Source organism: Rhinolophus sinicus, chromosome 15, assembly GCF_057876585.1.
Source record: "Rhinolophus sinicus isolate RSI-liver-muscle chromosome 15, RSI-T2T, whole genome shotgun sequence".
NCBI lineage: Eukaryota > Metazoa > Chordata > Mammalia > Chiroptera > Rhinolophidae > Rhinolophus > Rhinolophus sinicus.
The window spans coordinates 37,212,533-37,231,510 of NC_142515.1; the positions used below are offsets into that span (position 1 = coordinate 37,212,533).

General features: G+C 37.7%; 1 protein-coding gene and 1 long non-coding RNA gene across 2 annotated transcripts in view; one reads left to right on the plus strand and one right to left on the minus strand.

Moving 5' to 3' along the window:
* PCDH15 (protocadherin related 15) overlaps positions 1-9,078 on the minus strand; it is a 1,316,677-nt gene extending 1,307,599 nt beyond the window's left edge. Inside the window, exon 1 of the mRNA XM_088791982.1 lies at positions 8,956-9,078. The gene's annotated coding sequence lies outside the window, so the exon portion shown is untranslated. The remainder of the gene's footprint in view (positions 1-8,955) is intronic.
* Positions 9,079-9,840: 762 nt separating this feature from the next.
* Positions 9,841-11,874, plus strand: LOC141572931 (uncharacterized). The gene is made up of 2 exons (XR_012498501.2): positions 9,841-10,701; positions 11,739-11,874. It is a non-coding gene; the product is annotated as an uncharacterized LOC141572931 (long non-coding RNA).
* The last annotated feature ends 7,104 nt before the right edge of the window (positions 11,875-18,978 follow it).

Sequence of the window (18,978 nt, forward strand, 5' to 3'; positions counted from 1 at the left end):
GTAAATTGTTACAGCCTCTATGGAAAACAATATGGAGATTCCTCAAAAAATTTAGAATAGAATTAACATATTACCCAGCAATCCCTCTTCTGGGTATCAATCCACGAAATCTGAAAACATTTATCCACAAAGATATATATGTACCTCTATGTTCACTGAAGCATCTTCATGGTGGCCAAGACATGGAAACAATCAAAGTGTCCTTTAATAGATAATTGGATAAAGAATATGCTGTACATATATACAATGGAATATTACTCAGCCACAAGAAAATATGAAATACTATTTGTGACAACATGGATGGATCTTGAGATTGTCATGCTAAGTGAAATAAGACAGAAAAAGTCAAGAACCATATGATTTCACTCATATATAGGACATAAAACTGAAAGCAACAAAGGAACATGATAAACAAACAAATAAAAAAAGAAAAAAAAACTCACAGACACAGACAACAGTTTAGTGGTTACCAGAGGGTAAGGGGCAGGGGGATGGTAAAAGAGGGTAAAGGGGGTCAAATATATGGTGACAGAAGGAGAACTGACTGGGTGGTGAACACACAATGCAATACATAGACTTGTCCATTTGAAACCTACAAAATTTTATTAACCAATGTCACCCCAATGAACTTAAAAGTATTTTTTAAAAGCAGCAGAAAAGTCTGAAAATTTTCAAATTCTAAGTATTGATAGCAAAATCAACCCTAAAAATATGTGAACAGTAACAACAAAATACATCACTGGATCTAATTCAGACTGATACCAGGTTGTGACATTAAATGTAATGGAACTGCATAATACTGATAACTGTATAATTTTTCTATCATTGCATGGTAGAAAAATATTGGCATGAAATGCTCATAGTAAATTTATAAATGGCAAAAGTAGTCTATTTTATTTAAAATAAAAATGAGATTGACAAAGAATTACAGGCACCTAGAAGTTAACAGGGATAACATTAGAGGTTGAATTATTGACACATTTCTTTTTTCTTTTTGTGTTTTTTAAGTTTTCATTATTGAAATGCATAATTGTGAATTACAAGAAAAAGTGAGTGATGTAGAAATATGTACTGAGAAATAAGGTGTGTTGTAGCAAAATCTTATTTAGGAGTCAGCTTGTGAGCACCAAGAAAATTGGCATTAGAGCCTAGAAAGTTAGTGACCCAGGATACATAGCCGTGACACATTGATAACACTGTAGACTGAGATAACTTGGGAAATAGAGCTGATTTAACAAAGTGCTAGTCTTAGAAAACATAGATGAGAATATAGAATAGTAGTACTGTACGATAGTTGATACCTACATTATAAAAATATTATTTAAAAAAATGACCTTGGAAATAAATTGGCAGTTTACAGCAGAAATGAAATGAAATATATTCCACAAAAATATTTTGCTAAGATACATCAATCCACTATTTTTCTTTCCAGATAGGGGAGTTTGTTATATTTATCCTGTCCTTTTCATATTATACATTGAGTGCTAAGTAAAGAAGATACAGTCGTCCATGGGTGTCCACGGCAAGATTGGTTCCAGGACTCCCACAAATACCTCAATTTGAGGATGCTCAAGCGTCTTATATAAAGTGGTGTAGTAGTTGCATATAACCTATGCACATCCTCCCATATACTTTAAATCATGTCTAGAATACCTAGTACAATGTATACATTATAGAAATAGTAGTTAAACTGTATTGTTTAGGGAATAACGACAAGGAAAAAGTCTGTACCATTCACTATAGACACAACCATTGTAGGTCTATCTACATAGCACAATTCAACATGTTTATTCTAATTTTTTTCCCCTTCCACCTCCCACCCCCCACCCCCACTCCGGTTCAAGCCCTTGTTTCTCAGTCTAGTTGTGTAGGACACAGCTCCCTGGCCCATGCTGGTATTATGAGCCTTGTGCTCCCCCTGGCTGAGGCAGTCGGTCACTGGTTGGCTGCTCATAGCAGCTCTCACCTGCTGCCGGCCACTCACGCTGGCCACTGGTCACTGGCCGCTCATGGAAGCACACAGCAGCCCACACCAGCTCACACCAACCTCCAGCTCACTGCAGCCCAGCTCCAGGGAAAGCCATTGTTCACAGTCTTAGCTGTAGAGGGCGCAGCTCACTGGCCTATGTGACCTAGGAATTAGGAACATGGTGCTCCAACGACCTGAGCCACTGCGCTGGTCCTTCCAAATATTTTTGATCCGCAGTTATTTGAATCTGCAGGTGCAAAACTCACGGGTACACAGGGGCTACAAAGATTTTATTTGTAAGTTCTACACCAAGAGGAGACCCCATGTAGAAACTTAACACTACAGAGTACTCAGTAATACTTCTCTTATAAAAATGTATAATCATAATTACCACAAGCAATAAAAGACTCTAAAGTAAAATGCAGTGAGTTCATGAAAGCCACGTAATGCACTCATTTTTTTTGCTGTTGAAAAACTACAAAACAAACAAACAAAAAAAACCCAGATGACTAGTCCAGTAGATCGGTGACTGTCAGCAGAATTATATCATCTAACATTCCACTTACATAATCGGATAGTTCCATGCAGGCAATCCACTACATTTATATTCTCTTTCTAACAATTAGTGCCCATATATTCACAGAAATAGTATTGATTCCATACTGTTTTAGAGTGAAATCATTTAATAACTTCTTTGGTGCCTTTCTTTTAATTCTTATCCTCTAATTATCTGTCTGATAAGGATCATTTAAATTGCGAAAGCTCTGATTACATTACATCCTTAAGTTCAGAGAGACAGTGGGTAAGACAATTTGGCTACAGAATTAAGGTTGAAGACAACTGGAGAAACAAATCTCTCTTCTATAGCAAGCAGCTTTTAGAACTGAACACCATTCTAAACTTTATTTTCCATCTAAGCTTTAAAGTTAATTTTACTCTTTTAATCAATGCTGCTGAGTAGTAAAGGAGCCTGAAGGCCACTGTTTTGTTCTGAAAAACAAATGAAGAAACACATGTAACTCCTATAAATGCAATTCTAATGAAATCAGGATAGAACGTAGTCCTTATTACAAAAATCCAATTATTTCTAATAACTGTGCTTTCATTTCAGATAATTTTCAACAAGTATAGTGGGGAGAATAAATACAATTCCGACAGAAAGTCAGGACATTTTATTAAATTGCATTGCTTTTTATTATTTTTTAAATTGTAGCTATTCAAAGCTAAAGAAATGCTGAACATCAGTAAACCTGCCCTCCCTCTGATAATGTTTTGTTTTGTTGTTTCATTTTTAATTGAACTAGTCACTCAAACAGGAAAATTCACTTAGGTAAAACTTTTTCAGGTATCCTCTCATATGATTTAAAGCAGGAGTTACTTGTAGATTTTTGTCTGTAAATCTATTTCCTTAATGCTGGAAAACTTAATATTCCTAACAGTGTCCAAATAGCAGAAATCAATAGACAATTTCAACTATATTTTATTTAAATATGTAAAATACACATTTTCCCTTTAAGGATCATGGCAAACATTTTGGATTCTATAAGAAGATATTTGTATACACATAACATTACCAAGCAGTTGTATCTGATTTTATACTTATCTATTGCTCTCCCTATAAACACTTGTTTAAAATGTTTATCTTTTAAGAGCCTGAATTGTGTGTCAAGTACTGCCATAAACATGTTACTTGAATTACCTGACTACTGTCTTGTAATACTCATGAGGTACTAGCAGTGAGGGAATTGAAGTAAAGGAGCTTTTTCAGAACAACTAAACATAAGAGTGTGGAAGTTCAACTACAAACCTTGTACTGTTCACCACTATGTTGTGCTGACATAAAAAAGGCCTAAAAGAAGATCAATCCATTAGGAGCGCTGATGTAAAGCATAAAGGACACTGCCTTCCAAAAGCCTGATCTGGACGAAAACAGATAAAGAGGATATGCCTACTCATGATGACAAAGAATCAGGAAGAAGAACTTATAATACACTTTATCAAACAAAAGGGACTCAACAGAGTTTGGAATTAAGTTAAAAATTAAATATGTACAAAAAATAAAAGCATGATTGTAAATGTATTCTGTTAACACTGTGAAGGTAAAACTTGCTTTTACCTTGTTGATGTAGCAAATCCAATATTCCCTGTGACTTAAATGCTGAAAATAGGAATTTCTTCCTGAAGTGAAGCATCAAATACTCATACGATTAACTTCTAAGATTGTAAAAAATAGACTGTAAGTTAGGGCAATAGTTATGGTTTTTCTTAATATAATACATGTGAAAACTACACCAGAATAGAAAAATCCTCAAAGTAAAATTGGTGCTGGCAATAAGCAATCACACATTGCTAGATGTGAAATTATTAAGAATTAAAGAAACAGAAAAATTTATTTTCACCAGGAATGAAACTTCCAATTGGCATCCCATAAACAAATTACTTACATTGTCTGGCAAGAGTAAAACTGCAAGAAACAGGCAAGCAAATGGCCTCCTTCCACTCCCATAGACTAGACCCAGGCATGACGATTTCTCCCACATCTTGTATTGTTCTCTGTTTCACAGTTCTGACTTCTAGTCTGATGCAACTTATAAACTTTGCCAATCACAAACCAAGAAAGATAGAGGATCTAACATGTAGTCCACCTTTCTAATATATCTCTAGTCCCTGAATTCTGGCTTCTGCTCCCTCCATTTATTAAGACAATGTCATATTCTTCTTCTCCAAATATATCCGTTATGTACTCAAGCTCTTGTTTCTTGTTTTGTACCCAAACTCTTTGGATGGATAAGCTGTGGCACTCAAGATAAGAGATATCAAACAGCAGACATGAGATATCAAACAACAGAGACCAGCAGACCTCAACCAGGTTGTAGAGCTAGGCTTGCATATATGTGACTGTGATTTGTAAGACTTTAACTTGCAAGGATTTTTGTCCAGGGACCAGAAATCCCTCACGAAAAACATGTTGGGATTTGTCTTCTAGTGGCCCTCTGTTAAAATGCAAAGCACACCTGTTAAGGAATCTACCAAAGCACTGACTTACTGTGAATGGATTTTTTTCAGGTAGCATCGATGAGCTTAAGGTAAAGGTAAATGGTGTATGTAAATGAGAAACCATTCTGATTTTAAGAACATAACAAAGATAATATATATAACCTTGTAGTTGATGAATATATGTATATACCTGCATATGTGAAATCACTTTAAGGGATATTATCTCCTATAGATATGATGTAATTTACATCAGAGCACAGAGGAGGAGGAGAGTGGAATAAACACAGGAGTCATGGTTTCTAGGTTTACTTGGACAGAGATTGTGGAATTATTTTTAATGAAGGCCATCCTTGGCAATGATGGGCACTTAGACTTTCTAATAGACAATAGTTTGAAAAAACTGTCAGGAAACTTATCATTAGAGAAAAGTCCAACATTTCCATTGGCATAGATATAGCTAAAGATGGCTCAAGGGTAGAATTATGCAAAATATTATTCATCATAATATCAATACCATGTGGGCTACATTCTCTCAAATCCCATGGGGAGAGAAGCTATGTGATAGAAAATTAAGTTTCTAGAACTTCTAAGCAAAATGTTTGCATTTTTATAGATAGAAATGGATTGTATTTGCTATCAGTGATGTCGTTAACATACAAAAGTCTTTAAAATGGCAGGAATGCTGGACCACGAGGCACTATGTTTTAATCTCAATATATCAATCATAACATCTGTAATTTGGGGTTAATATGAAGCAAAAACATACCTTTCTTAAGTTAAAGTTGTAAAGGTGTAAAGTAAAGTTGTTAGGATTAAACTACTTTTGTGGTTTCTTTATCAGGTTCCCGACTTCTTAGGCTGTCATCCATCAAATATCTGAAGAGGTTGTTGGAGTTTCAACAACAACAAATGTACTCAACTCAAAAATTAGCATATAATTCACATTAATCTGTGCCATGTATTACTTGAGAGGTCATATTTTATTAAAGCATGAAAGCTGCAGTTTTTAAAATTTTTCAACATGCACATAGTTGAAAATAGTGTCAACCAACACATATACAGTTAAATAAAGTGATTTTTAAAAAAATAAGCAGAGACAATATCCTCTTCCTGTATCCATATATGATGCTGTGCTGTTATTGTGCAAATATTTTAAGTACTACAAAGTTCTAAATGCCTACTATTGCCAAAAAAATAAAAAATGTGAAAAAAGAAAATGTTATATACAAGTAGCATTGTATAAGAAAATACTATAAAACAAAGAAATTAGAACTCTGATACCAGAATGCTCATAAACACCAAATATGTTGAAGACCATGACAATGAATGATCAACTCACTTTGGTTGGAAAGAATGGGGAAAATTAAGAATTTCATGGAAATGTCACTGGCAAAAAGCAAGAAGTGACCGATCTTGACCATTGGGTTCAGACTTTCAGCAATCCTTTCCGTCACTTTTATGACACCTTTGTGAAGTTTTATTAATGGAAATAAAGAAAGGTAATAGAGAAAACTGATTGTAGGAATTTTTAAGTTTACTTTCTCTTTCTATAATTTCATGTAAACTACTTGAATTACTTTGCATTATGAAAAATATAAACAGGTAAATATATGAAATTAAAAGATTAGCATTTTAAAAAATGTCCTCTCTCCAGTGAGGAAGAGATAATCATAATGTTTACTTCAAGCTGTCCTCCAATCAATCCAGTAGCACATTGATTTTTTATAAACTTAAAATCTCAATAAGCATGAAGCATTCCCATCACCTCAGTATTAGTTCTCCAAGTTTTAATTTTAAATGCCCACCATCCAGCACGTCACATATAGAAGTAATAGAAGTTTGGCATTTGAGAATAGCCATCTCCTAAAAGGACAGACATGACAATAATAATGGCATTGATAATGGAAAACAACAAAGCTTCAAGAAGATAACAAATACTAGAAAAAGTTTTCATATTAACATGCTGTATGATTCTCTAACAAAAGCAAGTTCATTAACATTTTTCATGGGATAATTCTTGAACTAGGAGAGCTGAATTTACCCATGGTGTTAAACATGCGGTTAACTTGATCCTCTTGAATCAATTCTTCATATGTTAGGAGTCCTAAATCTCTATTGTTACACATTCTTATGTGCTAAATTTTGAGAAAAGCTGTTTAAGATCCTACGACTGAAGAGTTTAGTTGAAAGTCAGTAACTAAAAATGAGAGCTGTTTATTTTCTTGGGATTCTCCATTTTTTAAAAAGTATTTATCAAGCAAGAAGCTGACCTTTGACATAAACCTGCTCATGCAGATCTAAGATAAGGATGACTCTTGCTGAAGCGAATCCATCCTCCACACACACGTATGTACACACAACTAAAATTTCACCTTTATTCCTTCTTTCTGCCCTGCCTCAATTTACTTTAAGTACAATCCATGTTCCTAGTTTACTGTGTCTTTTCATTTGCACTGCAGCCTCCCCTTATGCGCTCTGCTCATCCCTTCTACCCCCTTCCCTGGCTATGCAGGAGACTTGGGTACACTAAGTATCTACCAAACAACTGCACAACATTTACTGCCGGGGTATTAACTTAAATGCAGGGCAACCTCGACTCAGAGCTACACCACGAGGAAGAACACACATGTGACAAGCCCTTCTGTACAGAGGGACATTCAGGTTCAGATTGGAAGCTACCAGTGTTCTGGAGCAAGACAAGAAAAAGAAGAAGGGGAGGAGTGGTAGAAGATGCAGAGGAAGAAGCTCCGGATCCCACTAGTTGCAACTTATGTGAGGACACCATGTATGAGGAGATAGCCATGTGTAATGAGAGCAGAACTCAAACCTTGTCTATAGAACACAAGAGTGAGGAAGTGAATAAAACCATCCAACAATATTCTATTCCCACAAATGAGATCACAATGAAATGTAACAGCAGTCTTTCTACAGAGCCAAGTATTGCAAGCTCAGAATACTAACTGGTTCATTTATTTCACCGATTACCATATGTAGATATGAAATCCCATGTGCTGATTTTCAATAAACCAGACTCCTAAAGGTAACTCCTACTATTTTCATCAGTGCATCCATATTCTTGCCACATAAATTTAAATATTGATTTTTAAAATGCCCCTACAGTTCAAATATATCATTTGACAAAAAAAAAAAAAAAAAAAAAAAAAAAATCAAGGGCTGTTTCTATCCTCTCACGCAATCGCTGCCATTAGCTAACCTGCAACTGTAAGGATCAATTACATACACTATACACAAAATCTCATCACACTGACTTGCACCGAAGATATTAGTTCAGTCTTACCCAAATTACCTCTCTTAACGGACCAAAAAAAAAAAAGATCAAGCAATTAAATAAAAACTTCAGGCAAGGTTGGAAACAGCACAATCTTTCATTATTCCTGAAGAATGTGGAAGTGTTCCAGTTTCTCTACCCTCACAAGTGCTTTGTTACATGGTCAGCACAGGGGGAAAAAAATACATCGTCCTTGATATCTTGCACTTTACAGAAGGAGAGCACCCTCCCCAGTTGATATGTAATGCAAGAAAACAAGTCTTGATGTACTACATCTGGACATTAAGAAAACTTGCATGAGGAAAACTTTTGGGGGGAAATGTAGGTGATTTCCGAGCAGCTATTGCAGTTGTATATGACACTGACATTTATTTCCCATAATTCTTGCCCACAGGAAACACATCCTTTAAGAAACTGAATAAAATCAGGTTGGACCTTCTTAAAATCTGCAAGCTATCAACTTCCCAGCGAAGCTCATAGATCCCTAACAAACGTAAGGATGAGGCATTCAGGCGATGAGCAATGAAAAAGAAGTCCACCTTGAGAGTGCTGTGGATCTGGTTTTTCCTGAGCCTGAATTCAAAAAGGGGAGGGTGCGATGGGGAATAAAGGGAAGAAGAATGTTTCGACTCCATGAAACAAGACACCCTTTTGGAATCTGGGCTGAGCCCTAGAATCAGGATCCCACCCCCTTGCCTACCTCCAGGCTCCAGTAAGCATCCACTGGCGTCCTCCCCTCTGCTCCTTCCGCAGCGGCGGACACAGGGATCCGGAGCAGCCCGGAGCTTGGGTCCTGCAGAGCGCTCGTGCCAAGCGCTTCTCCCGACTAGTTACCAAATGAGAGAAAGGGGCAGAGACGCACAACCAGAATGGTGATTAACATCCAGTTTTCAGGCACCAGCGTCCTGGAAGGTTCCTGCTCCTCTTCAGCGCTCTTACCCAGCTCTTTCGCTTGGCAAAGGGTTACCCACGGAGCCCCCAGCAGCAGCTCCTTTCCTTCTGCTTCGCCTGATCGTTTCAATCTCCACCGCCGCTGCCACACTGCGCGCCCTGCTATCCACTCACCGCACAGCGAGGAGGCCTGCCGGAGACAGCGCTGGGGGAGGAGGATGGATTAAACGTACAGATTTTTTTGGGTACGGGAGAAAAACTTTGATGTTGGAACCGCACACACAGGAGTGAGAAGAAAGCAAAACAAGTTGTGGGTACAGCGGCTGGGAGGACGATTTCACCAGTCATGAAAATCACTCCCTTTCCAAAATCAGGGAGAAGACGCTCCCTGCTCCTCGAGCGATCCCCGAGAGCACTTCGGAATCTCTGGTTTTTGAGTCCACAGAAAAAGCAACGGCATGGGAAGCCCTGTTGGTTCACGCCTGGGGTGCAAATACCAAATGTGCCCCCCGCTGGAGAGGCTGGCGGGGACTCAGCGCAAAGAGGAGAGACAAACGCAGATCCAGGAAGAGCGAGGGGATGTGGAGCTGCTGCCTGCAAGAGCAGAGACGCGACTACCTCCGGGCAAAGTGACTGCTACAAAGTCTGTTCCCTCCTGCGCAGGGACAGACACATTGAAGGGCCTGAATGGACGTCAGCACCAGCTGAGCTCGCGGGGTGAGCGCCAGGGCTCCCCGCCCCGCAGGTTGTAGAGCGCAGAGGGCGATCTGCTCGCACGCATGAGACTGATTTCCAGGAGAAACAGCGCTGCGGGGTGTCAATCCCCAAGCCCATCATAGCAAACGGTGTACCGGTGGCATTTCTGCCGTGGGTGCATTTGCCAAATTGAACAGATCCAGAGTTGCGTGGAGAGGGGTCTGGCCACTCTGCGCACGCAGCCAGTATTGGGTCACCAAGGCGCTCATCACCTGGTTTTAAGGGAAATTACTTTCCTCTTTCACTATGGTTTGAGTCATCATTCTGATTCATTTTGCAAAATTAGTTGAAATCCACCTGACACCTTTTTCGTGAATGGGATTAGATTTTTCAATCTTGTAATTTCAATCAAGGTAATACTTAAAATTTCCCTTAGCCTACTTCCTAATTCGGTCAAAATAGATGGAACTATTCGAGTTGTTTAAATAATCCTTACTTTTTCTAGGTGATTTGTTTTTAAAAGTCACAAGGAAGTAGTAGTTCTTAAAGTAATATGTTACTATAAGCGGCATTTTCTAAGTTGCTTTCCCCCCCCACTATTTCCAGGTTGGAGGTGAGGAATTAAATTCAAACTTACAAATATGATTTTAGAAATATGATTTATTTCTTTATCCTGTGTAAAATGACCGATTCTGTTTCTGTTTTTTTTTCTTTCTTTTTTTCCGAAACAATGATATATCAGCTATTTGTTAAAAGGCATAAAGATTAAACCGAGGTGGAAACAGGATTCACATTCCCGCGTCTCTTTGCTAAATTTCCCTACGGAAAAAGGAAATTACCACCTGAACACACTTATTAAGTAAGTGTCCTGGCTCTGTTCTAGGCACTTTGAGACTTTTCATTGTCCGGAGCAGTGAAAGGGTAATAGAATGGGGAGTCTCAATATCAAAGGAATCTGTAGCTGTGAATGACAGATAATACTTACATTTCCACCCCATTGTGCAGTTTCAACCTAACCAAGGTAGATTCCTCTTGCTCACAATCTCTGGACGCTTTTATGTAAACTCCGCCAGAGAGCAGGCTCCATGTGTGTTCCATCTCTCAAACCCACCCTGCCGTCCTCCCTCTAGCGGCAGTCCAGGGGAAAGTGTGTGTGTGTGTGTGTGTGTGTGTGTGTGTGTGTGTGTGTGTGTGTGTGTGTGTGTGTGTTTCCGGTTGTGTATGGAAGGGTTGATCACTGAGAGAACCCACAATATCTCTCGGCTCTCCATAATCCACTCCTCCTCCTAGCTAGGGCCATTCATCTGGAAGATGCATTTTAAGTGCTACTTCTGGAGCTCAGTGCTCTTCCTCAGACGTTAGCCCTGAGCTGGGAGGGCCTGACCAAACATGATGGACAGGTAGTACTGAAAGGGCGTTAGAAACTTTGGAAATTGGTAACTGTGACAGCGTTTTCGCTCTTTGAAGAGAATATGCCCTGAGGGAAGTTGGGAGAGGGGAGAGGAGCTGAACATTGAAGGGCTTTAGAAAAGCACAAATAACGCAGACCAAATAAATTTTCTTCAAAGAAACAAATTTCCAGTGAAACTTGCTAAGAAGTCAGGGGGCAGATAATCTGTTTTGTTGATGCCTACACCCCTACTCCCGCTTGGTTCGTTGTCTTCCAAGGTTAGTGCTCCCTTAAAGTAGCTAGGGGCGGGGTATTTCATCACACAGTAAGAAGAGTGAAGGGGATGCCTGCCTCCCGGAGATCCCTGAAACCCTACCTTCCCTACCCATTCCCCGTCTCCATATATTTTGTCACTTTCTGGACCCCCTGTCACTTAAGGGATAATGACTTGTGGCCAGCATAGGAGAGTGTAACCATAGAATCTCAGACTTGTATTTCTCTCTCAGAGTGAAGGCACCGAGCAAGGGGCGAAAGGGACTGAAGTGGAATGTAGATATGCCCATGCCTCCCACTGGACAGTAGCAACGCGGAAAGGCACGCGGTGGGAAGCCGCTTCCTTGGCTGGAGCCTCTGGGTGCCAGGTGGGCTCAGGAGGCGTTTCGGAGATTAGTTCATTGAGATAATTTTGACATCGCAGGGGTCACCTCTACCCCTTAGCGATTGGGTCCTTTGAGGACCCAAAACCTAACCCCAGTGCTGCCCTTTGCAAGGTGGGCGAAGAAGGGCCCCCTCGGCGGATCGGATGCCCCCCTTCCCCGCAGTGTCAGTCCCGTGCCCACCGCATGTCCGGCCTCTGGGTACAAACCCGGGTCGCCACTGAGCCAATGAGCCGCTTTTTTCCAAGGAGGAACGACGCTCGCAAAGGCTGCAACGCTCCTGGGAGATTTTCTAGCCCACAATGTACTCCAACCCCCTGCGGTGTCACTGACTTGAAACGATGCAGAACGGGCTTTGTCCGAAGCTGCCAAGGAAGGGAACCCCTGGGCCCCCGGCCTCTGTATGCCCAGTGTCCACGGTGGGCTTGGTCAAGGTCTCCCGGGCAGAGACGAGCGCGCGGCCGGAGCCAGAGTGACCGGAGCTGTGGTCTTGGCGTCCGGAAGCACATGCTCACAGCTTTTCTGGTGGACTGAGTGAGTTGGCGCTGCGCTTCCCCGGTCTTACCCAAGAGAGCCATCCCTGCGAGCCCGGTGGGAGGGGAGGTCAAGTGCAGGACGAGGGCGCACAGGAAACTGCAGAGGGCGCCTTCGCTCGCTGGGTGCGCTGTTCTCTACGCCAGAGCTGCTAGCGCTGGGGAAGAACGCCAGGTGAAGCGAGGAACCTGGCACATCCTTACCCTGAGGCTTCCCCTCCTACATTTCCCTCATGGGAGAACCACTGTGCATCCCAAGGAGCTCCCTAGATCCTGGTTGTTCCTTTGAATTTGATCCAGATTCACCTGTACCCCCGCCCTGGGTTACAGGTTGCTTTAGAGAGAGTGGCACCGAGGAGCGGACACTAGCTAAAGTGACTTGAAAACTGGTTCCGTCAATCCAGGGCTCATAGAATCAGGTTTCCAAAACTGCGAGAAAACAAACTTACTCTTGAATAGTATGTCCAAAAGGATCAGCTTTCTCTCATTGTGCTTGTTATCAGTCAGAGCAAAGCTGCCTTCACTAATGCAAGGATGCCCTCCTTGTCTCCCCTCCTCAACCATTCCTCACCCCCCAGCTTGTCACAATAAGAAAAGTGATGTCAAAATCAAAGAAACATAATTTGTAGTATTGTATAGATTAACAACTGCTTTTGCTTCTACAGGCACATTCATACATTTTATTTACTTTCTGTCTTAAAATAGTGAAAATATCTTCGTGTGATACGTACAAATTGTAGAAGAGTTCCTCACAGGACATTTTGTCCAGTCCAAAAGTACCTGGAGATATGCCCAAAGGTCTTTGATATTTGGTCCTGTCCAAAATGTCCACACTTAAGATGTCCCTGGGTTCAAATAGACCACAATGTTTATTTCTAGTTTGGGTTTGCAGGATGAATACATAAAAGTACTCTGTTTCCTTGCTCCAGTAACTGCGGTATGGCTGTACTTCTAATAATAATCCTTCTTGCTTTGGTAGCCTACCAGGTAATGGTGCAAGGGGTAGGTGTTTTGGTTGAGGTTCGAATCTTGCAGGAGAGCAGGATTTATACAAACTTTGGACTAAATGTCTCCCTGACATTGTGGACAGGACCAAATATCGTGGGCCTTTTATTGTGAGATAAATGTCTCTCTAGACGTTTGAATGGGACCAAATATCCGTTAATGAAAGTTATATATTAATATTAATTAATTATATTAAATTGGTATGATGGTAAGTAGCACTGAATTTCCATTTATTATAACCTGCTTTTTAATGAAAACAATCAAAAGACAAGTCATTTCCTTAGCTCTAGAAAAAGTTCACCTATAATATTAATATTAAAATAAAAATACTACTAATTCATGGACTATGTAGATGCCTGACCACTGCGCTGTACACCTGAAGCTGAAGCTGAAGAATACTGAAGCTGAAGAATGTCAACTATTAATAAATATATACTATATTATATATAAAATTATATATATTATATATAGTATAATAATATAACATATATAGTATATATATATATAGCAACAGGATGTGCAGTACAGCATAGGGAATAGTCACTGGAATTGTAACAGCTATATAACATGTCAGAGGGGTAGTAAATTGACGGAGGGTGGTTATCACTTTGTGAGGGGTGTAAAGGTCTAACTATTACATTGTTTTGTACACCTGAAACTAATAAAAAAAAAAACTTTAAAATATTCATTTAAAAATGACTCATTTTATGTTTATTAATATTCTTATAGATTAAATTATAACTTTTGGTGATCCAGATAAAAAATGATAAAAATAAATCCCAAAAAGATTATTGGGGGAAATAGCAGGGAATTTGGAGGAAAAATTTAGGAAAATATTGTGTAATTGAATATTTACTTTGATTACATATATAATATATATATATATTTACAGAGCTGATATTTAATATAATTAACATTTATTTTTAATTACGATAAAAACACATTACATAAAATTTACCATTTTAACCATTTTTAAGTGCACAGTTGAGTAATGCTAAGATTATGTACATTTTTGTGCAACAGATTTCCAAAACTTTTTCATCTTGCAAAACTGAAACTCTGTACCCACTAACCATTTTCCCCTCTCTTTCTCTGTCTCCTTTGTCCAAGCACAGAAAAACAAACAAACAACAACAACAAAAATATGTAAAGATACAGCAGGAGGTAACCATTTACAAGCCCAGATGAGAGCTCCCAAACTGAACCAAAACAGCTGACACCTTGATCTTATACTTCTCAATCACCAGCTTTGTGAGAAACAGATTTCTGTTGTCTAAGCCACCCTTTCTGCGGAATTTTGTTATGGCAGCCTGAGCAGACTAATACATGTGCTAATTCTTTTTCAGTTTTTTGAGGAACTACCATACTGTTTTTCAATACTAACTGCACCATTTTACATTCCTACCAACAGAGCACAAGTGTTTCAATCTCTCCACATCCTTGCCCCCACTGGCTATTTTCAGTTTTATTGATAAATAGCCATTTTAGCCATGAGGTGATATCTCACTGTAGTTTTGCTTTGCCTTTCTCTGATACTTAGTGATGTTGAGTATCATTTCATACACTTGTGGGCCATTTTTATGTCATCTTTGGAGAAATGTCTGTTCAAACATTTTGCCCAATTTTTAGTCTGTTTTTTGTTTTCTGTTTTCGAGTTGTAGGAGTTCTCTATATTTTGTGAACTAAACCTTTATCAGACATAGGATTTGCAAGTATGTTCTCCCATTCTGTAAGTTTCCTTTCCACTCTGTTGATTGTCCTCGGATGCACAGTAGTTTCTAAGTTTGGTGTGTGTGTGTGTGTGTGTGTGTGTGTTATATTGAACTATTATTTTGCATAAATGATAGCTTTCATATTTTGGAAATTCACATATAACCACTGCGATTATCTTTGATATATTATTTTTTTCTGATAAGTCATGAGTCTTTCCTGCTTTATAATATTGTAAAAATTATTCTCTTGAATAACTTGCTCTAGATTTCAAAACATTATTCGATTGTGGCTTTTTTTTACTTATTATTGAACTATTGATGGTAATGATCTCAAACATTTTTAATTTTGAAAGTTTAATATATTTCACATATTGGAAAAGTAATATATTTGTAAAACGGGACATTTGATGCTTTTTTAAGTTACTATAAAATATTTTACAGATAAACTGAAATATTTACATTCATTTTAACTGTAATGAAAACTTCAACCAATCCAACCTAAAAAAAAAAAGCAGTGATTTATTTGATAAAGCAAAACAATTAAAATTTATGTGTATTGAACTATAGGCCTAAATAAACTTCCATTAGGGCACTGATTTGCATTATTTATGCTGCATTTATATATGAGGCTCATATTTTAACACTTTCAAATCCAAGTAGAATTAAGATGTTCTTGACTGGAAAGACTAGTGCTCATTATAATTATTTTAATCAGTGGTTTTATGTTTTGTTTCAAAAGTAGGAGATAATCATAAAACATGAATGATTAGATAAGATTTTAGGGCCTTAATTAATAAATAAGCATATTTTCATATATTTATGTATTGTATGATAAAGTTCAGTTGTGTTAAATGTATGTATATAATTCTAGGAGGATGTAAGAATATATTTATAAAATACATCAATTCACATTAAGTATGGGGCAATTTATTTAGTTTACTATTTTCTATTCAAGAGATCCAGGTAAGTATTGACTGAGGTATTAAATTGTATTTATGCGTTTATATGTTTAAAATAGTCAAATGGGGATTACATTTTGTTTAAGAAGACTTTATGTTCCCAATTTAAAAATAATACAGAGCTTTACCTATGTGTTAATCTATATATTTAGTCTTATGTAGGGACATACTTAGAGTGAACAGCATAGTGTTACTTTTCTGGTAAGAAGTTAAACAGGAAGCTATATGAGCAACCAAGGTCGTTGTCAGTGACACTTTTTAAAGTTCTCTATAGCAATTTGCACGTTATCTTTTTCTTTCCTACCTAGGGATGTAACTATTTTCTATTTGGAGAGCAGTCATGGATTTACCATCTCTACCAAAGCCCGGAATATTCTACTGAAAGACACTCAAATGTTCTCCATCCGTGCAAACCAATACAGATGCCATTACTAGAGCTATGTATAATCAAGAGGAATCATTATTGCAAATCATTTTGACAGCAATAACCATCTTAGACAAAAACAATTAAAAGGATACTCAACAATTAAAAGGATACTAGATACAGAGATTGTTTTTTGTAAGCATAATGTGCAGACAGAATATTATAAGCAAGTTACATTCTGCACACCTTGCATACTTAGGCGATCTGGTTCAGTAAGAATGAGCTGTATCAAATTAAAGGGGAAATACTTTCTTATTTATCAATAAGCGTCTCATGACAAAATTTATTATATCCTCTTTATAGTTATTGTATAAAGTGATGTTTAAGTCAATTTAAAAATGCTTGCTTCATTTATGCAATCATTTTCCTATTTGTTATTATCCTAATGTCCCAACATTAAAAATCCTCTCCAGTAATTATTATATATAAAAATAGCTAGATGAGGTGAACATTTAAAAAAAGTTATTCTTGCAGTCTAGCTTCTATTGTCTAGAGCTGATAAAATCACTTTAGGAAGGACAGTTTGTAAAATTAAGATTTTTCTCAGTGAGCTTGAGAAGCAATGATGTCTTTGAGTTTACTTAAAAGTTCCTATGGGATTGGAGCTAAGTTAACAAGGTTGTTAGGGGTGGGAAAAAAAAAAAGCCTTTAAAATTAGAAGAAACTATATTAATCTATGTGAATACATCTTACAGAATCTCTGTTTCAACTACACAATACATGGTAAATTTGACCAATAATTCTAGTGTAAGTTTTAAAATGAAAGAATTATTATTTCCTTTCTCTATTCCTGTTGCTTAAAAATATTGTCTGTCAGAATTCAATGAGAGCAATTGATTGGAAATCATACACCATATATTTATTCACAGGTAAATTCAGAAAAAAAATATTTCTTCATTAGTGAAAATGTGTATATTCTATAAATCTCATGTCTTACGATAATTTTTAAAAAGTACCTTGACAAGCCAAATATGTTCTTGAATATTTGAGCAGCTTGTGTTAAAATGCAGACTTTTTTTTTTCCTGCCATCTTCAGTGACTGTCATAGAAAACAGATGTAAACAGCATCTGCTTCCATGGCAGATGCCAGGACAGTGTTGGCATCCTTGAAATGTGCACAGGGTCTATCTGGACAGTGATTACCATTCTCTGAGCCCAGCCATGCTGTTCAGCTCTGTAGTCGGAGATATTGTTAACAATCGAATGTTTTATGAGTATCAATTTTGTCCACAGTACTAAACCATAAAAGTAATGTTAATGATATACTTCTCCAAATTATGTTTAAGCATTTCCCAAGTAGATTTACCCTAACTATATATAGCTAATCAGCAAATTATAAAAATGCAGGAGGAACAGATAAAAATATATATAATCTTAAGAATGTTTCTCCTGTTTTTATCCTCTAATTGTATTTATTATCAATAGCAGTATAATTAGCATCTATTGACTATTTCTTCTTTGTTGTGTTCTACTCTAAACTATTTACATAGATTACCAAATTATTTCCTAACAATAAATAAGCAAAGCTATGATGATTATCCTCTTTTTACAAATAAGGAAATTAAAGCTTTTAAAGGTCTAATATTGTGGACAAATTCTAAGAGCTAGAGCCAGGATGCTGATCCAAGTTTGGATTCAGGACATGATTGTGTAAAATACTCTTCCATCAAAGATGGCTACATCCTAATCCCTGGAAACTATAAATATGTAAAGTTACATGGCCAAGGGAGTTAAAGTTGCCGATAGAATTAAGGCTTCCAATCAGCTGACCTTAATATTGATATTATCCTGGATTATTGGGGTGGTCTTATAAGTGGAAAAGAAAGGCAGAAGGGGAGGTCAGAGGGATGCTATGTAAAATGAACTCAACCTTCCATTGTTGACTTGAAGATGGAAGATGAAGGAATTTGCCCAGGAATGGGGCAACATACAGACGTTGGAAAAGAAAAGGAAACATTCTCCCTAAGAGCCTCTAGAAATGAATGCACCATGTCAAACTTAATTTTAGTCCAATGAGATTGATGTCATACTTTTGATCAACAGAATGTAAAATTAAGGGGGAAAAAAAATGTGTGCTGTATTAAGCCACTAAGTGTATGGTTATTCATCACAGCAGCAGTTGGAAAGTAACACACTGATTCAGATGTTTTTGAATCAGAACCCACACTCTGAGTATCTGCAATTTTCTGTCAATGGCCACCTTTAGGGTAAGAAGAGGGTTCCCTATAAATACCAAATAAGAAGCCCTTTGGAGACAATAGAAACAATCCAGTGGAGGTTTGACACTGATTCACTTTCTCCTACACTAATGAATCTACATACAACGTGTAGAGGATATAGTTCAAAAGTACATTTACATGTACTTTGTGGTCACTTTACCAATAAAAAACCACTTAAAATATAATCAAATGGATATTTATTTATTTATCTAGTTAGTTAGCTGCCTTGTTTAAAAAA